The sequence below is a fragment of the Gorilla gorilla genome, chromosome 13 (assembly GCF_029281585.2).
Source record: "Gorilla gorilla gorilla isolate KB3781 chromosome 13, NHGRI_mGorGor1-v2.1_pri, whole genome shotgun sequence".
NCBI lineage: Eukaryota > Metazoa > Chordata > Mammalia > Primates > Hominidae > Gorilla > Gorilla gorilla.
The window spans coordinates 32,378,338-32,402,467 of record NC_073237.2 but is presented as its reverse complement, the minus strand read 5'-3'; the positions used below and the strand labels follow the sequence as shown (position 1 = coordinate 32,402,467).

At 38.4% G+C, this 24,130-nt stretch overlaps 1 long non-coding RNA gene across 3 annotated transcripts in view; it reads left to right on the top strand.

The window, feature by feature from the left end:
* The window catches only part of LOC134756859 (uncharacterized), a 211,846-nt gene that overhangs the window by 124,068 nt on the left and 63,648 nt on the right, over positions 1 to 24,130 (top strand). The window contains exons 3-4 of one of the 3 annotated variants that reach the window (XR_010130184.1): positions 6,439 to 6,536; positions 10,923 to 12,084. This is a non-coding gene — a long non-coding RNA (uncharacterized lncRNA). Of the gene's footprint in view, positions 1 to 6,438; positions 6,537 to 6,794; positions 12,085 to 24,130 lie in introns of those variants that run through there. The other 2 variants (XR_010130182.1, XR_010130183.1) reach the window with 2 other exon arrangements.

The following is a 24,130-nucleotide window of genomic DNA, read 5'->3' as shown; positions in this document are numbered from 1 at the left end:
TTAAATTTACTATTTACCTTATTGCTTTGTCTGCCACGGTAACATAAATGTCTTCACAGGGAATGTGTGATATGAATGTCGTACTCCAAAACCTAATACAAAGTTTGGTACATAGTAGGCACAAGAAAATGTTGGTTGAAATAATGCACAATTCTTTGTAAAATTTGTTTTCAGTGCTCACATTTGACTGACTTTGTACACTGCCTTTCTAATATAACAAGTGTTATTCCCAAACAGGAACCAAATGATTCCAGAGACAAATCACCTAATATGAATAGCTGCAAATATAAAGCACTTGTCAGTAAATCCCATAGTCCCATCCTGGTTGTTTTTCTTTCAGAAATGATTTTCTGACACAAAATGATCAGCACCTAGTTTGCAGCTTCTTGCTGTCTAGAAGCAAATGATTCATGCTTCTTGTTATTGTATTAATGCATGGGAAAAGCAATAAAAAATCCAAGAAGCCATAATATATTCACAACATCGTAACTTTCTCTCATTACCCAGAAGTAAATGGATCATTTCTCCTGACATGTATTGATTCACGCTGACAGCATTGGAATTTACATTCACTGTCACTCATAGTCCTTAGGTCAAATAACTGTCATAATCACCTTAGTGCATTTACCTATGGAACCACACTAGACTTTGTGCAAATGCTGAACATTTTGCATCATGGTGATCGTACACTTGCTTGGTCCAAGGTGTTGAGGATGGAAAGAGTCAAGACTCTTGTCTAAAGCTAGCAATTTTCCACACACTGTGCTAAGCATATTACAATCACTATGTCATTTAATCTTCATTGAAAAAACCTGTGAAAAAATTGGTATTATTACCATCATTTTATAGATAAGAAACAGGCTCTGCATGGTTGATTCTAAACACCACTGCTATGATGCATTAGATAGAAATGTCCTTCAGCACCTGCCTGGGTCTCGCACTCAACTGCCGCTGCTGGTGCCTTGGAGGCCATTCCTAACCCTCTGCCACCTGCTAATCCCTCTGCAGAGCTCTCCAGTGTCGCTGCTATGCTACTAGAGATGCTACACATGCATAAATATAAAACCACCTCTTGACTTAAGGCATTACTCCTGAGGTAGGGGCCACAGAAGGAGCTAAAACTTAGCCTTCTCTCCCTTTTCTGTGGAAGATACTGAAATTATTATTTGAATGTATTATTTGAAATAAATAATACAAATTATTTATTATTGAATAATAAAACAAATTATTCTCTGACTTTTTTAGCCATTTTTATTCCTCATTTCTTTTCCAGTCTTGCTTTCAAGATTTGTCTGCACTCAGTATCCCCACATCTGCAACCCACATTCATCTTGAAAATCGCAGAAGACTGCTTCTGCCACACCCTGTCCTGACTCTGCTCTTCAGGTCTCCAATCACCATGTTGTAGCTAAATAAAAAAGGACTTCTTCTAGGTCCTTATTTTTCTTGCATCCTGTGTAGCGTTGGCATTACTAACCCCTTTTTTTCAATTGAAGCACTGTCTTCCTGGGGCTCCTCATCCATTCTCAGGCTGCTGCCAGTGTGTTTTTTGGTCTTGCCATTTGCCATGGGAACTGTACAGTTTCGCATTTTGAACATGATGTGCTATTATGTCCTGCCCATCCTCCAGCCTCTTCTCCCAAGTCTCTCTCTAAGGCTGACTGTCTTCCTACTCTTCAGCCTCTGGACATTCATTTTCCCTGGAACATTTATTTAGTCTGCCTTTACCCAATTCTCTCACTCATCTCTGAATGTTCTTCTCAGCTGTTACATGCCTGGCATTTCCTCTCTTCTCTGTAATTGCTCAACAGCGAGTTATCTTCCCTGAGGAACCTTTTCCTAGTAACTGATGAGAGGTGAATTTTTATGATGCCTTCAATATTTGCCATTTATGAATCTTCTCTACTTAACTTATCTACTTAGTATATGTTCACTCTTTGGCTTATACTGGTTATTATCCTAATATTATGCCGTGTGTACCTGTGTTATGTGCCGTCTGGGTTAGGCCACGTACATAGTGGCTTTCAGAATTTGGTGTGGCTTAAGCATTTAGTAAAGATATGTCAGTTAGAAATTAGAGGTATTTTATGATAATAATGGTAGTGATTTATTGTGAGTAACAAGTATTCTACTAAGTTGACAAGAAGGCTGTTTATATAAAATTCTCATGAATATGAGCCCAATTTTTGAGGCATGGTCATGGTAAAAATAAAGATGCTTTTACTTAAAGTGGAATAGGGACATTGATATAATTTTACAACTTCGTTTCCTAATTCAGTAGCAGGAGTTCCATGATGAAAATAGCAGAGTGGGCCCATAGTTGCTAGCCTTAGAAGCACTCATGAAGAACATTTTACATTTCCTACTTCTTAATGTGCTCTCTCACTCTCTCTCTCTCTCTAGTTCTTTTTGAGTTTTAAATTTTACTTTATTTCCTTTTAAAAATTTTTATTTTATTTTATTATTATTGTACTTTAAGTTTTAGGGTACATGTGCACAATGTGCAGGTTAGTTACATGTGTATTCATGTGCCATGCTGGTGTGCTGCACCCAGTAACTCGTCATTTAGCATTAGGTATATCTCCTAAAGTTTTTTTTTTTTTTTTTTTTATTATACGTTAAGTTTTAGGGTACATGTGCACATTGTGCAGGTTAGTTACATATGTATACATGTGCCATTCTGGTGCGCTGCACCCACTAACTCGTCATCTAGCATTAGGTATATCTCCCAATGCTATCCCTCCCCCCTCCTCCCACCCCACAACAGTCCCCAGACTGTGATATTCCCCTTCCTGTGTCCATGTGATCTCATTGTTCAATTCCCACCTATGAGTGAGAATATGCGGTGTTTGGTTTTTTGTTCTTGCGATAGTTTACTGAGAATGATGGTTTCCAATTTCATCCATGTCCCTACAAAGGACATGAACTCATCATTTTTTATGGCTGCATAGTATTCCATGGTGTATATGTGCCACATTTTCTTAATCCAGTCTATCATCGTTGGACATTTGGGTTGGTTCCAAGTCTTTGCTATTGTGAATAATGCCGCAATAAACATACGTGTGCATGTGTCTTTATAGCAGCATGATTTATAGTCCTTTGGGTATATACCCAGTAATGGGATGGCTGGGTCAAATGGTATTTCTAGTTCTAGATCCCTGAGGAATCGCCACACTGACTTCCACAATGGTTGAACTAGTTTACAGTCCCACCAACAGTGTAAAAGTGTTCCTATTTCTCCACATCCTCTCCAGCACCTGTTGTTTCCTGACTTTTTAATGATTGCCATTCTAACTGGTGTGAGATGATATCTCATAGTGGTTTTGGTTTGCATTTCTCTGATGGCCAGTGATGATGAGCATTTTTTCATGTGTTTTTTGGCTGCATAAATGTCTTCTTTTGAGAAGTGTCTGTTCATGTCCTTCGCCCACTTTTTGATGGGGTTGTTTGTTTTTTTCTTGTAAATTTGTTTGAGTTCATTGTAGATTGTGGATATTAGCCCTTTGTCAGATGAGTAGGTTGCGAAAATTTTCTCCCATGTTGTAGGTTGCCTGTTCACTCTGATGGTAGTTTCTTTTGCTGTGCAGAAGCTGTTTAGTTTAATTAGATCCCATTTGTCAATTTTGTCTTTTGTTGCCATTGCTTTTGGTGTTTTGGACATGAAGTCCTTGCCCACGCCTATGTCCTGAATGGTAATGCCTAGGTTTTCTTCTAGGGTTTTTATGGTTTTAGGTCTAACGTTTAAATCTTTAATCCATCTTGAATTGATTTTTGTATAAGGTGTAAGGAAGGGATCCAGTTTCAGCTTTCTCCATATGGCTAGCCAGTTTTCCCAGCACCATTTATTAAATAGGGAATCCTTTCCCCATTGCTTGTTTTTCTCAGGTTTGTCAAAGATCAGATAGTTGTAGGTATGCGGCGTTATTTCTGAGGGCTCTGTTCTGTTCCATTGATCTATATCTCTGTTTTGGTACCAGTACCATGCTGTTTTGGTTACTGTAGCCTTGTAGTATAGTTTGAAGTCAGGTAGTGTGATGCCTCCAGCTTTGTTCTTTTGGCTTAGGATTGACTTGGCGATGCAGGCTCTTTTTTGGTTCCATATGAACTTTAAAGTAGTTTTTTCCAATTCTGTGAAGAAAGTCATTGGTAGCTTGATGGGGATGGCATTGAATCTGTAAATGACCTTGGGCAGTATGGCCATTTTCACGATATTGATTCTTCCTAGCCATGAGCATGGAATGTTCTTCCATTTGTTTGTATCCTCTTTTATTTCCTTGAGCAGTGGTTTGTAGTTCTCCTTGAAGAGGTCCTTCACATCCCTTGTAAGTTGGATTCCTAGGTATTTTATTCTCTTTGAAGCAATTGTGAATGGGAGTTCACTCATGATTTGGCTCTCTGTTTGTCTGCTGTTGGTGTATAAGAATGCTTGTGATTTTTGTACATTGATTTTGTATCCTGAGACTTTGCTGAAGTTGCTTATCAGCTTAAGGAGATTTTGGGCTGAGACAATGGGGTTTTCTAGATAAACAATCGTGTCGTCTGCAAACAGGGACAATTTGACTTCCTCTTCTCCTAAAGTTTTTAAGTGATGGCCAGGCACAGTGGCTATAATCCCAGCACTTTGGGAGGCTAAGGCAGGCAGATCACTTGAGGTCAGGTGTTCGAGACCAGCCTGGCCAATATGGTGAAACCCAGTCTCTACTAAAAATATAAAAAATTAGCCGGGTGTGGTGGTGCATGCCTGTAGTTCCAGCTACTAGAGAGGCTCAGGTGGGAGAATCACTTGAACTTGGGAGGCGGAGGTTACAGCGAGCCAAGATCATTCCACCGCACTCCAGCCTGGGCTCAAATAATAATAATAATAATAGTAGTAGTAATAACATATAATTTTAAGTGATACTACTTTTTCCTTTGTTATAGTCCTGTAGCTCAGAATTTTAAAAAATAGAAAAGAGAGCACAGTGAAAAGTCTCCCTCCCCCTCCAGCCCAAAGCCACTGTCACTTACTCGCCCTCTTCAGAGACAACCAATCTTCCTAATTTCTAGGTGTCTTCCTAGATATTTTATGCACATGCAAATGATTGAACTCTCTAAAGTCATTACAGAAGCCAGGATCTCTTTGGAAGCCACTAATCAATTTTCTCTTTATATATTTATGTGTTCTTTGTTCTTCTTAGCCTCTCCCTCCCACTACTGCCAGAGGCACACATGGAGTCATACTGCAGCTCTTCAGGAACTCCTATGAGGCTCTGCCTCTTAAACATCTCTTCTACCCCTACTTGCTCAGCTTTGGTGACTTCAATTTTCCTTCTTTTGAGAATAACCCCTTTGGAGTATTCTTTCTTTGGATTTGGGGGTTGGCTCTTGATTTTGCCCTTGGTCCCTAGTTGCCTTTTGCATCTCTCTTGGCTCCAGGCTCTGTAGATAACAGGCAGCCCTGACCCTCCTCCATGCCCAGCTCTGATCCTGAATCTCCTTTCTGCATCCAGCACCCTACATAATCACTTCACCAAGAAAAGACTTCAGGCCTTAAATGCTGTTATGAACTGAATCACGTCCTCTCCATATTGCATATGTTAAAGCTCTAATTTCCGGTATGATGATATTTGAAGATAGGACCTTTGAGAGAAAATTTGGGTTAGATTAGGTCATGGGGGGTGAAGCTCTCATGATAAAATTAGTGGCTTTATTAGAAGAAGAAGGAAAAGAAATCTCCTTTTAAGAGGTCACATGCTGAGGAAAGGTCATATGAAGATATAGCAAGAGTGGCTTCTGCAAGCCAGGAGAAGAACCCTCACCAGGAACTGAAGCTGCTGGAACCTTGATCTTGGACTTCCAGCCCCAGAACTTTGAGAAGTAAATATATATTGTTGAGGCCACCAATCTATAGTATTTTGTTATGGCAGCCAAGCAGAACAAATGCCAAAGGTCAGCTGGTCTTGAAAACACCATCAAGCATACCACCTTTCTTTCCCCCCTTTTGGAAAACATGGGCTTCCTCCTCCTCCCATCCCATGCCCTTGGATATCCTGTTTCCTTTTATTTTCTTACTTGTTTATGCCTAGTCATCATCAGAAATTTCAACCCAGCTGAGCTAATGAATTGATGCTCCTTTTGCATGTACAGAGCTAATGAGGCACAGGCAACACGTAGAAACATGTTAGTTTCTTTCCTCTGTGCAAAGAAGCCTCTATATTCTTATCCAATTATTGACTAGCAAACCCCTGTTACCTCTATCAGAAACAGAAGCTTCCTTGGTCACATAAACAGTGTGACATGTCAGCAGCACTGAGCTATGTCTCAAGATTCTTTTCCTGCCAGCATGTAGGAGAAGACACCCCAAAGACCATGCTACTCCAAGTAGCTGATGAAATGTGCAGTGCTGCACTAGCAGAAGTCTGATTTTGTGAAGAATAAACTCTGGTTGTATGCTTTCAGGTTGAACTCTTTTGTGTCAACTAAAAGAACACGTGAACATAGCAGGGCTGTCAAGATAAGGCCACAAGCTTGCCGAGTTGGGGACCTTTGAAATACAAGTAAGTTGGTGATAGTAAATCAGTGCTTTCCAGGCAAATAATAATTTTAAGTAAGTAGTAGGAAAGTAAAACTGCTTATGTCTTCCATGCAGTGAATTAAGCTGACTACTGTTAAAATACTCTTGTAATTCAGTCATACATTATTGGCTATTTCTCACTATAAAAATGATAATTCATTTTGATATATCATTATTAAAATGCCTCTCTTTTGTTTTTCTGTTTGTTACAATGGATGCATGGTTGCTTTGAATTTTCCAGTTCTTACTGCCATAGAACATGAAGATGCCTGGGAATTACAATATCCAACCATTTAATTATGTGATGTCATAAGAAAATGGCTTTATTTTTATTTGTAGGACTGTGGAATCAGTACCTTGTATTTATGGGTTTTTAAATCTAAAGGCTTATTAGAAAGCTAACAATGGACCAGTTAACTTACTCATTATCAGTTGCACATGATAGCTATACTGAGTGACGTTGAAGAAAGCTTGTGTTTTCAACAGAATACATTCTACTGTAAAAATTCTGTCTGTAAATGATACTTGCCAAGATAATTGCTAATTGTAACTCATCAAAATATGTGTCTGGTTCAACAGCAACATGTTTATTACTCCGTATATACTTATTATTTCTGTTGAAGCCATCCTAGAGGGGCCCTCAACATTATTGCTTCTGTGTACAATAGAACTTGACATGTAAAATTAATCCCTTAAAGATATATATAAATGAATAACTAAAGCTGCATGTAGGTGGATTGGGACTGGTGATTGAAATGTATCTGTTATAATTTAGTTAAGATTTAGTCACTATCTTAAGGATAACATGTTTGGCCGTGAGTAAAACAAGGTAGTGTGAAATAAAACAGTAGGTCAGACTTGTTTCCTCCTTTCTTTCTACCCATTCTCACATTTGTCTCATCTTATATTTAACTAATTTTCCAGAACAAATATAAAGGGTATGAATGACTCTAACTCTGAAGAGAGAGAAAAGCCAGAGCAATGATTACACCTGCCCTTCTCACTTTTAGCTCTTAGCACATTTATCTTGTATTGGACACATTTTCAAAAACTTATATGTTGGGCTCATGCCTGTAATCCCAGCACTTTGGAAGGCCAAGGTGGACAGAATTGCTTTAGCTCAAGAATTTGAAACTAGCTTGGGCAGCATGGTGAAATCCCATCTCTATAAAAAAAATTTAAAAATTAGCTGAGCATGGTGGTATGCACCTATAGTCACAGCTACTGGGGAGACTGAGGTGGGAGGATCGCTTGAGCCTGAGAGGTCGAGGCTGCAGTGAGCCATGATCACACCACTGCACTGCAGCCTGAGTGATGTGAGTGAGACCCTGTCTCAAAAAGATTTTTAAAAATTTTTTAAAAAATTTTAAAAAGCACATGTTCACCATTATCAAAGTAAAATTAAAGGTCAAAGTTAGGTACTTATTTGTTTACCTAGTACCCACTAATAAAAACCAATAATAAAAGTGTAAACTAAATTGGGCCATGAACCATCAGATCCTTTTGGACTTCAGTGGGGAAAACACCAGGATCAGATCCAGTGATAGTTTAGGTGTGAATGTAGCTAACTCCTCCAAATTTGAAAATTAAGGTAGTAAGATTCTTTTTACTGATTAGTATCAAAATTAATTGCTATAAAATGTTCAGCCATGATCAAGGTTTGTATAACAATAAAATATACAAATATTTTGGTGATTCTATCAACTTCCTGACACATATAATCAAATATTGTCTATGTTATATTATTGCCTGAAAAAGTGTAAACAAAGGTCTGCTTCCTAAGAGTTTGGTCATAGTTACTTTAAATCATGAGCTGGATATTAGTGAGACATAATAATCTTAATCAGCAAATATCTACTGGGTACCTTCAATGTGCAAGTCACTCTAGTAGACATTAGAGGGGAAAGGCACATGGAGCACCACTTGCACTAAAAGGTTTGATATCCAGATGGAGATATCACATGTGATGTGCCCATTGCTTCTGATAACTCACAATATCCTCAAAGTAGAGATCAACCAAAAACAGAAAAAACTATTTGCTGAATCATTCTGAGAGCCCAATTGAGGTGGAAAACCTGAAAGTGATACAATGGCATTCTATTTTGTAATTTTATTCAAAATTACTTAGCAGTCCAAGTATCAACGTATAGAAAGATTAGGAAAAAAGGGAAAGGTCAAAGGACCAGATATGTAGGAATATATACTTATATTTTTTCCAGTGGGTATGTGTACATATATAGAGACATAGATATACATATACATACACACATATACATATCATAGTGAAAGTAAAGGAATAACAGACCTATAGATTAAATAAAGTATCTTAATTTCTTCATTTATCCATAAAAAAAGAAAAATGAATTTGCTACATAACTAGCCAGATTTTATAAAGATATCTTTATTACTAACTTTTTAAAATTTCTGTAGGTATATAAAAACATAATAATCCCCTACTAAAGAACCAGGTAATTTTGGAAAGAATGTGGAAATAAGGGTTTTTCTCCTTTCCTCTCTCATTTGCCTGATGCAAGATTTAAGCCAGGTTTCTCAGAGTGGTCCATTTTCTTATCTGTGAAATGGGAAAAAGTGGACCTTTGCTTCCTCATTCAGAGCAATTTCCGAGAATATTTGAGGTAACTATTTGAAAACATCTTGTAACTTATGTAAATGTAAGACATTTCTCTTTCTGCTCTAATTTTCCATGCAGCAGAAATCTCTTTGTGTTTGCTCATTTACAGAAATAATTCAATAATTATCTTAACCCAGGTTTAAAATGCATATAAATTTTACTCGTAGGTATCCAGGAGAAATTAAAACATATCCACGCACACACACAAAAAATTGTACACAAATTACCATAGCAGCGTTGTTTATAATAGCCAAACAGTAGAAACAACTCTAATTTCCATCTGAGGAACAAACAAAAGGTGTTATATCCATATAGTAGATTGTTATTCATTTATAACAAGGAATGAAGCACAACATGGATTAACCTTGAAAACAATATATATTAAGATAAATAATTCAGTCAAAAAGACCCTATATTGTATGGTTTCATTTATATAAAATATCTACTAGAATAGACAAATCCTTAGATACAGAAACTAGGTTAGTGATTGCATAGGATTGGGGTGCAATGGAGGAGAATGGAGAATGACTGCTAGTAGGTATGGAGTTTCTTTTTGGGGTGATGAAATTAGGGGTGATAGTTACATGAGTCTGTTAAAAATACTAAAATCCATTTAATTGCACACTGTAAATGGGTGAATTTTATGGTATGTGAATTATTTCTCTTAATAAAAATGTGCAAATCACTTCAAAAATATTACAAAAATAGTGCTAATTATTTATTAGCCTGAAGGATAATACATCCAGCAATGTATCAAAAAGTACTTTACCTGAGCAGATTTAGGTGTTACATTTGCATTTGAATTTCAAAACGCATTATCTTAAATGCAGAGAGAAGCCAGAGAACTCAGATAGGTTTGCTCTGTCATTAGGCAATATTGGAAAGAACCATTCCTGCACTATTGAGTCTATATTTTCGTACTCTTTCTCAATAATTTTAAGAATTAATTACTTTGGTTTCCAATCTCTAAGTAGCCTTTAAAGGCTCACATTTCTCAGGTTTTCATGCTCCCAAAGGTTGATTTTGATAGGGTCTTTGTTATAAAGATCAAAGCAGTTTAAACCATGTTAATAGGATCAATCTATAATGTGGACTAAGATGTTAATATTAACAGAGCAAGTCCTAGTGAATGGGATAACTATAATAATAATAGTACTAAAGCATGCCAGGCACTTATTATTTTATGTCCATTTAAAAAATAAGAACAAAGAGACCTAGGCAAAGAGAGGATGCCTGCTTTGCCCAAAGACCAAATTGGGGTTCAAGTTCAGGCCCTCAAAATCTGAGCTTTTAGTCATTACACTAAACAAGTAAGAAACAGTTCCTTCCCCAAAATAACTCCTTTGTAGATGGGGATAGATAATGTTCCCATCTAGTAGAAGAAAGGAGAAAAATTCAATGAAGAGCCATATTAGGTGTTGAAATAACCAACATTTTTAAATCATTTTTACAATTTTTGAGGGACTTTCAATTATGACCTCACTTGATTTTTTGACATCTGTTCTGCACATTCCAAAAGCACTTAAGGCTTATTCACTGCCACAAAATAGCTTACCTCTGTAATACTAAGTAACATGATCAGCATCTTCATCTTAACAGCATTCTCCTCGGGAACATAAACACAGCACTACTGAAAGTAACACAAGTGAACTTTACTCCAGCTTACATTTTAGTTCTTAGATCTCTGAGCTCTCCACTTATATTCTGTTATCTACTGCTTTTCTCTGTGACCCACAGTGTGGATTTGAAGATGATTGGCCAATGCATTGGGAATGAGACGTGTCAGAGTCAAGTAAATAAAATAACAGAAGAGAACAAAAGTAGGAAGACAATATGCCCAGTAAGTTAAAAAGTCAAAGATTTTGCAATGAGCATAAACAGAGCCCTCAGGGGATGTGGCTTAGCAAAGAGAAAACAAATAACAAGGCACAGTCCTTGGGAGACTGGACCAACATCTAGACATGACACTGTGGACACAGAATGTAGACTTCTGACTGGATTTAGAATTGTTTACCAATTGCGTGATCATTAAATTTATGAGTCAATTTTGTTGGGCTAGGATACCCTGTTGTTTAGTCAAACACTAGTCTAGATGTTGCTGGGGAAAATATTTTTAGATGTGATTTGCATTTAAGTCAGTAGACCTGGAGTAAAGCAGATTACTCTTTATAATGTGGATGGATTCTATCCAATCAGTTAAAGGCCTTAAAAGCAAAGACTGAAATTTCCCAGAAAAAAAAAAAATCTCCTCAAGATTGAACATAGAAACTCTGCCTGAGTTTCCAGCCTACAACCCTGAAGAATTAGACTCAAGGCCTCAACATCAACTCTTTACTAAATTTCCAGGCTGTCAATCTGCCTATGGATTTTAGACTTGCCAGCCCCCATAATCACAGAAGCCAATTTCTTAAAGCAATCTGAGTGTGTCTCTGTCTCATTATTTCTCTCAATATAGAGATGGATATAGATATATAAATGTATCCTATTGGTTTCATTTCTCTGGAAAACCTTGATTAATACAATTTATCAACCTCATAATTTCATGTATGTTATTTAACTTTCCTGAGCCTTACTTTCCCCATTTTACAATAGGCAAATAATACTTAATTTACATAGGGTTGTGACAAGCACCCTACTTGTGCCTAGCACAAGTAATAATCAATAAATAATAGCTGTTATTACTTTTTTATTGTGTTTATTTAAGGTATATAGCATGATGTTATGGGATACATATAGATATCTGTTACTTGGTATTCTTTGACCTTAATCTCCCGATTTTTTCTCCATTCTTCACCCTGCCTCTGGTAACAAATATTTTGTTCTCCATCTCTGTATATTTCAAATTTGTTTTAGATTCCATATGTAAATGAGATCATGCAATAAAGATAGTCCCTCCCTTACAGTGTTTTGATTTGCAGTTGTTTGACTTTACAGTGATAAGAAAGTAATATGCATTCAGTATAAACCACACATAAAATTTTGAATTTTGATGTTTTCCTGGGATACCAATATGGTGCATGATATTCTCTGGCAATTCTGGGCACTGGCAATGAACTTCAGCCCCCAGTCAGGCACATAATCACAAGTAGCAGTACACTGATACTCTACAATATACTGTGTTACCAGGTTAGTATTTTTGATATTGTGCTTTGTGTTTTCACATCCCATCATGTCTACAAAATGCTTATCCGTGTCTAGGTTTATATAAGTGTTCTGAACACATTTAAGATGTGGCTAGGCTAAACTATGATGTTCTGTAGGATATGTGTACAAAATGCATTTTTGACTTATGACATTTTCAACTTAAAATAAGTTTATTGAAATGTAACCCCATTGTAAGTCAAGGATCATCTGTATAATCATCCCACTCTCTTTTGATTACCATTTTCATGGTTTATTTTGATTACCATTTTCATCTTTTTACAACCTTCACTTTCAGCCTAGTTGTGTCCTAAAAGCTTAAGTGAGTCTCTTGTAGGCAGAATATGATTGAATCTTTTTCTTTATGCATTCAGCCACTATCTTGATTGGATAATTTAATCTAATTACATTCAAGTTTATTATTGATAGGTAAGGACTTACTACTGCCATTTTATTATTTCTTTTCTAGTTATTTTGTATCTCCTTTATTTCTTTCTTCCTCTTTTGTCTACCTTTGTGATTTGAAAATTTTCTGTAGTGCCAAGTTTTGATTCCTTTCTTTTTATTGTTTGTATATTGGCTGTAGTTTTTTGTTTTGTGGTTACCATAAGACTTATATAAAACATCCTATAGTTACAATCAACAATTTTAAGTTGATTATTAACCTCTATCATATGCAAAACTGTAAACATTTTACACTTCCTTCACAATTTATGTTTTTGATGTCACAATTTACATCATTTTACATTGTGCATTCCTTCACAACTTATTGTAGCTTTAATTATGTATGACCATTTTAACTTTCAGTCTTCATGCTAGAGATACGTATGATTTATACACAACCATTATAGTATTGGAGTATTCTGGGTTTGACTATGGATTTACCTCTTCTAGTGAGTTTTACACTTTCATATGTGTTCATGAGAGTAATTACCATCCTTTCATTTCTACCTGAATAACTCCCTTAAGTATTTCTGGTAGGGCAGGTCTATTGGCATTAAATTCCTTTAGCTTTTGTTTGTCTGGGGAAGACTTTATTATCCATTTTAGACAGAAAACTTTGCTGATATAGTATTCTTAACTGATGGGTTTTTTTGTTTGTTTGTTTGGCACTTTGAACATATCATCTTATTCTCTTCTAGCCTGCAAGGTTTCTACTGAGCAATCTGTGACAGTCTAATGTGGATTCCTTCATATGTGACTTGCTGCTTTTAAAATTATCTCTTTGTCTTTGGCTTTTCAAGTTTAATTATAATGTTCTTTGGAGAGTACCTCTATGAGTCATATCTTTTGGGGAACCTTGGAGATTAATGGATCTGGATGTCCATATCTCTCCAAAAACTTAGGAAGTTTACAGCAATTATTTTATTAAATAAGCTTTTTGTTCCTTTCTCTGTCTTTTCTTCTTCTTAAATTTTAATAATGAAAATGTTATCTTAAAGCCGCCCACACTTCTCATAAGCCATCTTCACTCTTTTTCATCTTTTTTCTCGTTGAGTCATGTCAAAAGACCTATCTTTGAGTTCACAGATTATTTCTATGATCTAGTCTGATGTAGTCTGCTGTCAAAGCTCTCTACGATATTTTTCATTTCATTGATTGAATTCTTCATCTCCAAGATTTCTGTTTGGTTCTCTTTTATGGTTTCTATCTCTTCATTGAATAACTCATTCAGATAGCAAATTATTTTCCTGGTTTCATCAAATTATCTATCTGTATTTTCTTGTGTCTCACTGAATTCCCTTAAGAATTACATTAAATTGTTGGGGTGGGAGGGCAATTTATAAATTTCCATTTCTTTGTGGTCAGTTACTGAAGAGCTATCGTGTACCTTCAGTGATGTCAAGTTTCCTTACTTTTTCATGTCTTTTGTGTTTTGCATGGGTATCTCACAGTGTTGGCACTTCTTCCAAATTTTATAAAGTGGCTTTCATAGAGGAAGACTTCCACCTGCAGATGGGCCTGTGGGCCTGAAGGTGCCAATTGGTCAGGGTACAGTGGCTCTGGTTCTGTGTGGGCACAATGGTATAGTCTCCATGTAGCTTCTTCAGTTATAATCAACGTCAATGAATTATGAGTGTCTCAGTTGTCTAGGCTGCAGGAATTTGTGGCAGTGGTATTGGCTATGTAGGTTATCAAAGCAAGGGATTTAGGGATCCTCCTGTTCTTGCCTTCCCTATAGCAAAGTATCTTAACTGAGGGAATTTTTCTTGGTGTCATGTCTGACACAACCCACAAACAGCTGCACTGGCAAAAGGATTCAGGTCATAGGTGCTCTGAGCAGCTATAAAGTTGGGTTCCTGGGCTCAGGGTCTTGTGAAACTATTGTAGCACCTAGGACTTAAGGTACAGGTTCACTTTCCAAGACAGAAATGGATGTAGTTCTTCCACTAAGCTGTGGTCTATTGCACTGAGCAAACCCAAGCAGTTAGACCCCAGGGGTCTAAGATGTAGGTGTGGTTCTGACCCTGGAAGTCAGGGCAAAGCCTTGACCCAGCTCTGAGGAAGAAAGTATGATGTTCTGGATGCTCAGGCTTTGAGGAGGAGGGCTCAGCTGCTATTTAGAACCCAAACCAGGGCATAGCAGCCAGTGCTCCAGGTGATGACATATTGCACAATGGTAACTATGGATCTTGGGGTGGTAGGATATGGCAGTGGCCCAGGGTCTATGAGGCCAGGTGCAGTAGCAGCAAGGACCCAGGAATGTCAAGGCACCACTGTGGCTTGATCCATGGTGGGAGGGAAGCAGCACACCAATGACTACCTTCTCCAGGGAAGTAAGGCATCTCAGCAGCTCAGATTGCAAGGGGCTAGCCCAATTGTAAATAAGCAGGATACTGTGACTATTCAGCCTGGAGGATCTGGTGGCACAGCACAACCAAGACTCTGATTCCCTGGGATGCAAGGCACTGTGTCTGATCAGCCCCACAGAGTGTGGCTACATGGGTCAGCATATCCTCCAGACCCTTGGAATATGGTACACCTCATCAGCTGTGGCACTAAGGGGTACAGCTACTCTAGTGTGCCAGGGGCTTGAAGCCGCCAGAGGACAAGATGCTGCCTCATCCATGGTGCTGGGAGAAGAGGTTTTACTACTCTGGTATGCTGGAAGCCTGGGAACCCCAAGAAGGAGGGCACTGTCTTGACTGTAGTATGAGGTGCACAACTTCTCTGGTGTACGGGTGGCCTGAGGATCCTAGGGGCAGGACACAACTTCAGCTCATCTCTAAGGAGAGGGCTACATCAGCAACTAGAATGGGGGGGATGGAGCAGCTCTGTTATAGCTTGGCCCTAGTGGGGCAGGAAATAGCAATGGCTCTGCTAGGGGATGGCAAGCTACAGATTGGGCATGTCACAATGGCAGCAAAGCCTCAGGGATGGAAATGGGCAATGGCTACTTCTGAAGCACGATGTTCTAGTTCCAAGACGGCACATCATAGTAGTGGCACAGGCCTTGGAGGGACAGAGCAGTACATTGGCTTCTTCTCTGGGGTATCTCAATGTGTGGATTCTGGGGAGCTTCCTTAGCTGGGCTTAGAGCCTGTGAGGACTGCGGGAATATTTGCTAGCAAAAACTAAAGGTGTTCACAGTGGTGATGGGAGCTGTTGGGATTCTCTTGCTTACCTTTTTATGTAGGAAAGAATCCCTCCTGCTTCCAAGCTGATCCCAGCCGGGCAGGTGGGGTGGCAGAGACAAAGTGTTTTCTTCCCTTTCCTATGTGGCCAGCCTGGGGCTAGGCTCCAGTAGATTTTTGCTACTTTTTTGCTGTTCTTTGGAGCTCTCCTTCAGTTATGTTGATCAAAATGTAAGTTTTTATTTGTTATTTTGGTTTTTTTGTGGGAGGAAAAGGTACTAGAAGCTTCTAGTCAACCACTTTGCTGATGCCCTCTAATTTTGCCTGTGAAGGATCATTTGAAACTATCACAGTGGCTTTAAGGATAAAGTAATTACTTAAGAAGCACTTACTCCATACCTACAGCAGACTTGAATCTTGGTCAAACACTGTTATTATTGTAATGTAACTAAATAGTGCTTTGGTGATTTATTCAGGTGAGCTTTTTTCTCAGGTGGTGAAAACTAGAAGGACATTTTCAGTATTTTAAAACTCCATTTATTTTAGTTCACTTTAATTTTCATTTCACTTTATTAGTTTAGTTCACTTTAATTCTGCCTCCACATCTGTAGATTCCACATTTGCAGATTCGACCAAGCATGAGTCAAAAATATTTTTAAAAAGAATAAAAAATAACACTAATAAAAGAATATAGTATAACAGCCATTTACATAGCATTTACAATAATTAGCTATGATAAGTAATCTAGATATGATTTAAAGTATACAGGAAGTTATTCATAGGTTATATGCAAATACTATGCCATTTTGTAGAAGGGACTTCGGCATCTGCAAATTTTGGTATCCACAGGGTGTCCTGGAATGAATATTTTGTGGATACTGAGGGACAACTGTACGTATGTCTTCACAGACTAAAAGATAAGGCAGAAATAGATCCAAGCTAATAAATCTGTTAGTTATACATATAATTCTTTGAGAAGAAAAAAGGGAGTAATTCATTCTTTGAGAATTCAGAAGGTAGAGTAGAGGTAAAGAAGTGTTAGAAAAAGCTGCAGGAAAGAGGCAAAATTTGATCTGGATTTTAAGAGAAGAGCTAGAGAGGACAGGGCAACCTGCAGGGCAGAAAGCGGGCATAATGGTGGCGTGCATGAGTAGGAGGGTTTTCTTGGTAGAAAACAGTATTCTCCGATCACTGTTAACAGGCCCAGTGACAGGGTGGCTTCATCCTCTTGCTAATTAAAAGTGCATCTCATGCTCACGTTCCAGACCCATCAACAGGAAGAAAACAAGAGGCTTAGGTGAGGGCCTAAGTGTCCATGGAATTCATAAGAGGAGGGCAGCTAATATTTTACCTTTCATTTGGTCCAAGTTGTCAGACTGAAGTACCTGGAAGATTAGACATGTTAGGGATATTTAGGCAAACAAGAGCCTAGGGCTTCAGCAATCATCAAATTCTCTTCTGTGGACTTGGGGAGTGACAGCAGGTACCCAGGTTAATAAAGACCACAAAAAAAATGCTGGAGGTATTATTAAGCTTCCCCAGAAGGCAGTTTGAAACAGTCAAATGCATTTCAGAGCTTCTAGAACAGAATAAAAATAAAGAGTGCTGTAAGTTAAATGTTAATATCTCATCAAGTTTTATGTATGTGAGGAAAAAGAGAGGGCAGCTCCATAGTCTCTTTTCCGGAAGCTGATATGTAGCGGTAAACAGCTGGCTGTCCTCAACTCAAACATTTTATGCTGCCTTTGTGATCCATCTTCTCTACCATGTGGTAACATCAAATTAGAAGAGGCAGGCTTGAGAGCTTTTTATTCTGAGGCCAGATCACAGCATGTGAAGACACATAGTTCTGTAAAAGAATAGTGCTTCTCCAGCCCCCAGGGCTGCTGATCTAGTGAGACAGGATGAGGTTATCTTGGTGTTTCCTGGCAACACGTGATGCAGTGAAGCTGTTCTCAGGATAGAACCACCCCATCAGTGTGTATTAATTAAATGCTCAGGTAACTATGGAGGCATGTCAACATGCTTCTCAAAGAGCATTTTAAGAGCAACAATTATTGTAGAGCAATTAGAATGCTATTGTGTGGGCAGCAAGAAAGCACTAAAGCCCACATTAAAATTTGATCACATCATATTAGAACCACATGTAGGATGTCAATGAATGTTTTGAAGAGTGTCTTGGGGGTGGGGGATTACTACTGTTAATCGTGCTGTGTGTGTGAACAATATGTGTGAACTAGCATTACTAGTGATATCACTAGGATTACTATTACTTCTTTGTAAGGGATTAGTTTCTGCCAAGAACAGTTCTAGGCATTTTACTTCATTGAACCTTCACAGGACTGAGATGTAAACTATATTGCCAATACTATTATTTACCACATTTTTCAGATGAGGAAACTCAGATATTAAGATGTTAAGAATATCCAAGGTCACGCAGCTAATTAATGGTGGAGTTAGAATTTGAACCTAGGCCATCTGGCCTAAGAGTCTAAACTGTGACTACTAAGCCCTGTGTCTTCTTTCCCAGGCAGGAGAGGAAGAGGCCATTTATCATGTGTATAAGGAGAGAAATGTCTATTCTTTTACCTCCTCTAAATAGTCCCCAAAACGTATCTGCTACCTAATTTCTGATGTTAATGCTGCTTTAATAAAAGGCAAAATATCTTATTTCATAAGCAAAACTAAACCTCAGGGAATATTTGCATAGTGACTAAATATAGACTAACATGTAAACAACCAATGGAGAATTGGATATCTGAGAGGATTTTCTTGGACACTAAACACCAGTATTGACAAAGTAGCAGGTAACAGGGCTGGAATTAGCAAAGACACACTTATTGCTTAATTTTCAATATTGTCTGGGTCAGTGAGGCATGCTCTTAAAATATTCTGCTCTATTTTTGCATTGTTTATATTATGCTACAAGGCTTCCTGTATGCATGTACAGCAATGCTTTGTAGGCATAAAGTGCAACACCTTTTCCCACCAGTGGATTATTAGGGTAGCCAATATGAATGTTTTGACTCTTATGGAGAAGTGTCAAATGATGCAGCCCAAATCACCTTTTCATGTATAATCATCTCTGTTTCTGAGCTCCTATTACATGTATGTTTTATGTAAATCATACTGCCACTTAATCATTTATTATTTTGAATTATAATGTTATTATTTTATGTTTATATGTCTTCTCCAAGTCTAAGAGGCTAGAGTGTGTATTACAGTTTTTCATATTCTTTTCTCTGTTTAGAGAAGCTTTTCATTCAATGCAATGATTCAATGAATATTTGTTAAGATAATATTACAAAATTTCTTATTCGATCTATTGAGGATTTTTACTTTATTTGTCACGTTTTCATATGTTGAACTCTTATTGAATTCTCAAAGTCATGTTTTCTGGAAAAGCTTGTAGAACAAGGGTATGATTTGGTTTTGCCAGTATTTAAAAGAAAGCACCACTGAATCTGCCCATTTTAGGTATTTTGAAGGCAGAGGGAACAGACTTTATAGAATATTTTCATTTTTCTACTAAATGATTAATCTACTGAGATTGTCTACTTCTTCAGTCAATGTTGATGCTTTATATTGTTTTATTAAGACTTTTTAGTTTATAAAACTATGTTTGAAATTGAGAGAGACATACTGATATTTTGGTTGACTTTCTATATATTATTATGTTTATAATTTTTAATTTTATGTTTGTGCTTTTCCTTTTATATATTTAATGATTTCGTATTATTTACATTGATTAAAAGTATTAAAACTTTTTTTATTAATTCAACTGTTCTATAATTTCTTATCTTCAATTATGTTTTATTTCCCCTCCTGTTCTCTTTTTATTATTGTTTTTGTTGTATGTGTTTTTTATGTTTGGGGTCGGGGTGGTAGATCAGAGTTCCTTTTCCTACATGTTAAATTTTGGTATATTAGTGGAAATCTGCCCAATTGTTCAGGACTCCCTGAAGTTACCAGAGTAAATAGGATGTTTTTCAAAAGAAAATATTTATTAGAATTAAAAGGGCATTTTTGCTAAAAATCCATACTGTAGCTGCTCCCCACATTCCATTACCCAAAGATGCACTGAAATGTGATTATTTTTACTTTCCACCATGATCTTACTTGGTCCATTATGTGCTTTTCTTTTTTAAAATTTTTCTTTTGTTCTTTTTTTAATGCCAGTTTTTTCTTATTTCATATAGCTTAGATATTATTTAATATCACAAAATATAGATAATACATGTTGTTGAAACAAAAATTACACTAGCCAATATTAAATAGGGAAGGAAGACTTAATTCAAGGCTATTTTAAAGAGCTAGGAACAGGGAAATTGTAGGCCATCTGTGTTTGCTAATTGGCCTTATTCAAAGGAAAAGTAAACTTTCTCATATCTTCATAACTGGAGGTAATTTTGCAAATTGGAGCAAGAAATCCACTGAATTTAGGCTCCTACCTTCTCACAAAGACTGGGACATAGGGGAATTACCTTTCTTGATGATTAAATTTTAGAGGTCTTTGAGTTATTCACCAAGGGCTTTGAGAAAGATAGTACTAGGTCATAAAAGTGTCAAGAGGCTTTTTGAGTGATTTACATGTCAAAGAGCAAAGAAAGAATTTACAAGTTTTCTAAATAAAATACTCCAAGAAAAGGGAGGCCAGGAACCTAGCTTCGTAAAGAAGCCTGTCTAATGTTCAGTCAAGCTGAAGGGAACTTCAAGGTTGTCTTGGTCACTGTTTTCTAAACCTTACTGTTTTTTAATTGAGAGATGCTTCAAGGGTTATATTTTCTTTTGTTTTTAACTGCTTTGCTCTTTTTTTATATTGCGAATATTTTTAATTTTGCTCCAGATTACTTTTCTGTTTGCTAATTGGTTCTTTTAGAAAGAATTATACATGTGCTTTCTAAAAGATGATGTTATAATTATTTTAATAAGACATAGGAGAAGGAAATACTCTTAACTAAGCCACCATCCCAGAAAGAACCATGTGTATGTTTTTAAGTATACTCTACAACTGGGTCATAAACTTCTGAATATCTGTATGCCTACCTTAATGTTTAATGTAATTATTTATTTTAAGTCTTTCTCAATATCTGGCAATAAGCCTGGTATACAGCAGGTATGAAATATATTTTAATGGAATCAATAAATTCTACAATCCAAGAGAAGAGATAAAAATCGGGCAAATGGGATGGAGATCTTTTTCCTTATCCTTTATTTATTGAGGCGCATGAAATGTCCATTATCCTTATTTCTGATAAACTGGCAAATTCTGTGACTCCCAATTTTCCTTCAAAGAAAAAGTGACAGAAAATCAAATGATTTCACTGGTGCTAGCATATCTGGGTGTATTAGTCCGTTTTAATGCTGCTGATAAAGACATACCCAAGACTGGGTAATTTATAAAGATAAAGGTTTAATGGACTCACAGTTCCATGTAGCTGGGGATGCTCACCATCATGGTGGAAGTCAAAACGCACATCTTACATGACAGCAGGCAAGATAAAATGAGAGCCAAGCAAAAGGGGAAACCTCCTATAGAACCATGAGCTCTTGTGAGACTTATTCACTACCATGAGAACAGTATGGAGGAAATCATCCACATGATTCAATCACCACCCACAGAGTTCCTCCCACAACACATGGGAATTATGGGAGCTACAATTCAAGATGAGATTTGGGTGGGCACACAGCCAAACCATATCATTCTGCCCCTGGCCCCTCCAAAATCTCATGTCCTCACGTATAAAAACCAACCATGCCTTCCCAACAGTCCCCCAAAGTCTTAACTCATTTCAGGGTTAACTCAAAAGTTCACGGTCCAAAGTGTCATATGAGACAAGGCAAGTCCCTTTTGCCTATAAGCCTGTAAAATCAAAAGCAAGTTTGTTACTACCTAGATACAATAAGGATCCAGGCATTAGATAAATACCCCCATTCCAAATGGGAGAAACTGGCCAAAACAAAAGAGCTAAAGATCCCATGCAAATCCAAAATCCAGCGGGGAAGTCAAATCTTAAAATTTCAAAATGATCTCCTTTGACTCCATGTCTCACATCCAGGCCATGCTGATGCAAGAGGTGGGTTCCCATGGTCTTGGGCAGCTCCACCCCTGTGGCTTTGCAGGTACAGCCTCCCTCCTGGCTGCTTTCATGGGCTGGCGTTGAGTATCTGCGGCTTTTCCAGGTGCATGGTGCAAGCTGTCAGTGGATCTACCATTCTGGGGTCTGGAGGACAGTGGCCGTCTTCTCACAGCTCCACTAGGCAGTACCCCAGTAGAGACTCTGTGTTGGGGCTCTGACCCCACATTTCCCTTCTGCACTGCCCTAGCACAGGTTCTCAATGAGGGCTCAGCCCCTGCAGCAAACTTCTGCCTGGACATCCAGGCATTTCCATACATCCTCTGAAATCTAGGCAGAGGTTCCCAAACCTTAATTCTTGACTACTGTGCACCCACAGGCTCAACACCACGTGGAAGCTGCCAAGACTTGGGGCTTGCACACTCTGAAGCATGACCAGAGCTGTACCTTGGCTCCATTTAGCCATGGTTAGAGCAGCTGGGACACAGGGCACCAAGTCACTATGATGCACACAGCAGGAAGGCCCTGGGCCCAGCCCACAAAACCATTTTTTTCCTGCCAGTCTTCTGGGCCTGTGATGGGAGGGGCTGTCACAAAGGTCTTTCACATGCTCTGGAGACATTTCCCCCATTGTCTTGGTGATTAACATTTGGCTCGTAGTTACTTATACAAATATGTGTAGCTGTCTTGAATTTTTCCTCAGAAAATGGGTTTTTCTTTGCTATCACATCATCAGGTACAAATTTTCTGACTTTTTTGCTCTGTTTCCCTTTTAAAACTGAATGCTTTTAACAGCACCCAAGTCACTTCTTGAATGCTTTGCTGCTTAGAAATTTCTTCCACCAGATACCCTAAATCATCTCCCTCAAGTTCAGGGTTCCACAAATATCTAGGGCAGGGGCAAAATGTCAGTAGTCTCATCTCTGAAACATAACAAGAGTCACCTTTACTACAGTTCCCAACAAGTCCCTCATCTCCCACCTTTACTACAGTTCCCAACAAGTCCCTCATCTCCATCTGAGACCACCTCAGCCTGGATTTCATTGTCCATATCATTATTAGCATTTTGGTCAAAGCCATTCAACAAGTCTCTATGCAGTTCCAAACTTTCCCACATTTTCCTGTCTTCTTCAGAGCCCTCCAAACTCTTCCAACCTCTCCTTGTTACTCAGTTCCAAAGCTGCTTCCACATTTTCAGGTATCTTTACAGCAGTGTCCCACCCTACTGGTACCAATTTTTTCTGTTAGTCCATTTTTGTACTACTGAAATAGACATACCTGAGACTGAGTAATTTATAAAGAGAAGGAGGTTTAATGGACTCAGCTCCATGTGGTTGGGGAGGCGAAAGTCCCCCATCACATCATGGTGGATGGTGAATGTCACATCTTACATGGTGGCAGACAAGAGAGAATGAGAGCCAAGTGAAAGGGGTTTCCCCTTATAAAATCATCAGATCTTGAGTTTACATAGCAAGATGGCCGAATAGGAACAGCTCCAGTCTACAGCTCCCAGCGTGATCAACGCAGAAGATGGGTGATTTCTGCATTTCCAACTGAAGTACCTGGTTCATTTCACTGGGACTGGTTGGACAGTGGGTGCAGCCCATGAAGGGCAAGCCAAAGCAAGCCAGGGCATCACCTCACCCGGGAAGTGCAAGGGGTCAGGCGATTTCTCTTTCCTAGTCAAGGGAAGCCATGGCAGACTGCACCTGGAAAAATGAGACACTTCCACCCAAATACTGCATTTTTCGCAAGGTCTTAGCAACTAACAGACAAGGGGATTCTCTCCCATGCCTGGCTCGGCCGGTCCCACACCCACGGTGACTTGTTCACTGCTAGCGCAGCAGTTTGAGATCGAACTACAAGGCAGCAGCCTGGCTAAGGGAGGGGCATCGGCCATTGCTGAGGCTTGAGTAGGTAAACAAAGTGGCCGTGAAGTTCGAACTGGGTGGAGCCCACTGCAGCTTAGCAAGCCTTATTGACACTACAGACTCCACCTCTATGGGCAGGGTATAGCTGAACAAAAGGCAGCAGACAACTTCTGCAGACTTAAGTGTCCCTGTCTGACAGCTCTGAAGAGAGCAGTGGTACTCCCAGCATGACATTTGAGCTCTGAGAACAGACAGACTGCCTCCTCAAGTGGGTCCCTGAC